Source organism: Hibiscus syriacus, unplaced genomic scaffold (assembly GCF_006381635.1).
Source record: "Hibiscus syriacus cultivar Baekdansim isolate YM2019G1 unplaced genomic scaffold, ASM638163v2 tig00116965_pilon, whole genome shotgun sequence".
Classification (NCBI taxonomy): Eukaryota; Viridiplantae; Streptophyta; class Magnoliopsida; order Malvales; family Malvaceae; genus Hibiscus; species Hibiscus syriacus.
Genome location: NW_024063490.1, coordinates 5,020,405 through 5,024,170, shown reverse-complemented (window position 1 = coordinate 5,024,170; position 3,766 = coordinate 5,020,405).

Genomic DNA, 3,766 nt, shown 5'->3' with positions numbered 1-3,766 from the left:
TCACAGAAGACACACCTCCCATCCACAACTATCCCTATTTGAATCAACGGTCCTTGGTAGGAAGCCTTCCAAGGATAGTCATCCAACCAGTGACCGCGTGCATAGGAACATGAAGCGGAAACCACAAGGTTCCATGCCAAGGAACCTTAACGGTATCTCCCCAACTTGAAGACCAAATTCAGCTTACTGTAACACTTTGAAGATTGATAGTCAGGGCAAACAGAGAACGAGCCTCCTCACATAATCTCAAGAACTTCCTCAGGCTTCAACTTGTATTGACCCTACCAATTAATTGCCAAAAACCAACCTCTTTAAAAACATAAGCTCTAAGCTAGATAACCCACAAAGAGCCTTCCCCAGCCAAGATATTCTGAATGAGGAAAAGAATACATGTTTTGTTCCAACTGCAGGCAACGTCCTTCAGATCAAGACCACCCTCTGACTTAGGTTTGCAAATTTACTTCCAGCACACACTCGCCCCGGACGCAGCAGAATCATTCCCATTCTAGAAGTACCTAGTACAAAGTTGATAATTCCTCCCAGTTACTGCCTCAGGAAGAATGAGTTGGCGACACCAATAATTCGTGATATTGAACAGAATAACACGAACAAGCTGGAGCCTTCTAGCATAGCTCAAATTCTTGTTCTCCAAACAACCTAGCCTATCACGAATCTTAGCACTAAGCAGAGTACAATCCTTATCCGAGAGTTTCCTAGTTACAAGAGGCACCCCTAAATAACGGACAGGCAGACTACCAATATGAAACCCCGCGCAACCAAGGATATCATCCAGTTGCTCCCAGCATAGCTCAAATGCTTGTTCTCCCAACAACCTAGCCTACCACGAATCTTAGCAATAAGCAGAGCACAATCCTTCTCCGAGAGTTTCCTAGTTACAAAAGACACCCCTAAATAACAGGCAGGCAGACTGTCAATATGAAACCCCGTGCAACCAAGGATATCATCCAACTGCTCCCTAGCGACCCCCGAAACAAAAATCTCACTCTTAGCAGCGTTTAACTTCAAGTTATACATTTTTATAAAATTTATCCAACACACAGGAGAACACAACCACAAAGTCAATCAAACCCTTACATAATGTTAACTATGAAAACATCATGGAACAAACAGAATAAAAGAGTATTGAGCTATGATTCAAGACTGTTTCTTTATACACTGGTTGAGCAGTTATTTAAAGACTATGGCTCCAGTCTGTTACAACCGATTAACTACTTAACCACCTCTAACCACTACATAACTAAATGTGGTTTAACATTCACCATACTTCTTATAAACCTCCTTTAGCTCAAAGACATACAATTTACTTTTGAACAAATCAAATTTAGCCAAGGGAAGAGGTTTAGTTAGTATGTCTGTAATTTGGCTACTGGTTGGAACATAATTGATTTGCACTTCATGTGTTGCCACCTCTCATACAAAATGCAAATCAAGCTCGATGTGCTTACTTTTTGCATGCAATATGGGGTTGGCAGCCATAGCTACTGCACTGGTATTATCGTATCATAGCTTAGGTTCTTCAGGGAGTGCAATATGCATCTCTTGCAGCACAGCCTTAATCCATACAACTTCAGAGATGGCATCCGCGAGACTCCTGTATTCAGCTTCTGCAGTGGACCTGGAAACTGCACGTTGTTTTTTCGAACACTATGACAGCAGGTGGTTCCCGTTGTACATATAGTATCCAAAAATCGACCTTCTGTCATCAACATCTCCTCCCCAATCAGAATCCGAGAAGGCATTGAGTGTCACTAGCTTTTTTGCTTGAGCAGGAAACCAGAGGCCAGTTTCCAGTGTTCCTCGCAAGTACCTAAGAATGTGCTTGACCGCTAGCCAATGAACCTCAGTGGGCTCTTGCAAGAACTGCGCAACTTTGTTGACAGCAAACGAGATATCTGCTCTTGTATGGCAGATGTACTGTAGTGCCCCAACTACATTTCTATACTATTGAGGCTTATGTAACACTTCTCCATCATTCTTGCTAAGTTTGGTTGTGGTCGCCATAGGGGTGGACGTTGAATTCACACTTGACATTTGATTCTTATGTAGCAGTTCAGTAATAAACTTTTTTTGACTGAGGAACATGCCATTATCCGATCAGTGTACTTCTATGCCAAGAAAGTACTTGAGTTGCCCGAGGTCCTTTAGAGAAAATTTTTCATGCAGGGCATGAACTATTCGATCAACCTCAAGTTGAGAACTGCATGTGATGAGAATATCATCCACGTACACAACCATGTACACTACTTCACAATCTTCTTGGCGAACAAATAGTGAGGAGTCTACCCTCGAGGATTTGAACCTTAAGGTGAGCAAGAAGTCTCTTAGTTTGAGGAACCAGTTTCTTGGAGCTTGCCTTAACCCATATAGTGTCTTCTTCAACTTGCACACTAAGACAGTTCCATCATTGGACTGTTCTTCAAAGCCAGGAACCTGCTGCATATATACATCCTCACTCATATCGCCTTTTAGAAAAGCATTGTTGACATCCACCTGTATAATTTGCCAGTGACACGAAACAGCCAGTGAGATTAGTATGTTTACTGTAAAAAAATGAACTACTGGACTAAAATTATCCATAAAGTCATAGCCTGGTATTTGAGAATACCCCTTGACAACCAGTCTAGCTTTCAACCTCTCAACCGAGCCATCAACATGTTTTTTTACCTTGAAGAGCCATTTGTAGCCAATGGCTTTCCTACCAGCTGACAACTATACAATGTCCCATGTATTGTTGCTAATAAGTGCATTATATTCAGCCATTACAGCCACCCTCCAATCATCATCTTCGAGAGCAGCTTGAATGTTACCAGGCACTGATTTGCATTGAACTGTATAAATTTTTGGCTTAAAGATCCCATGCTTGCTACGCGTTACCATTGAATGAGTATTACTTACTCGGTTTGTTGGAACAATTCCTGAGCTTTGAACGTGCTCAGTAGAGACAGGATGATCTTGCTCATCAGAGACTGATTGCTCTTGTTGAGAAGATGCAGGCTGCTCTTGTTGAGAGAAGACACCAGCAGAAGATTCATGGCCAGTAGAGCCAGATTCAGTATTTGATGAATGCTCTCCAGAATGTGAGTGCAGTTCATTTCCTGCAGGTGGACTGGCACTGCTTCCACTCCTTGATCAGTACTAATATCAGTGTTAGTATCTGACCTTGGCACAAGTCTGGTATGCTCGTGTGGACTGATAACAACTGGTAAAGCCCTAGATCGCACAGCTTCATCACCATCTTTCTTATGAGCTGCTGCTTTATGAGCAAGGGGAAAAATGTGTTCATTGAACACTGCACTTCTGGACACATAGATCCTGCCACGCTCATCCATACACTGATAACCACGATGCATTGGTGAATACCCTAGGAAAACATAAGCCTTGGATCGAAAGTCCAACTTGTGTGTATTGAATACTCTAAGATTGGGGAAGCATTGACAGCCAAAGATCTTGAGAAAGCTGTAATCAGGAACTTTGTCATACAACTTCTGATGAGGAGAAATGTTTCGAAGAGACTTAAAGGGCATTCTATTGATAAGGTATACTGCACTAAGAACTGCATGAGACCAAAAAGTTTGGGGCATTGAGGCTTGTGCTAACAGAGTCAAGGCAGTTTCAACTATATGCCTGTGTTTTCTTTCCACTAACCCATTTTGTTGAGAGGTATGTGGGCACGATTTCCTGAGTTGAGTGCCAAGTTTACATGTAACAACTTCAAGAAAATGAAACTCACCTCCATTGTCAGTTT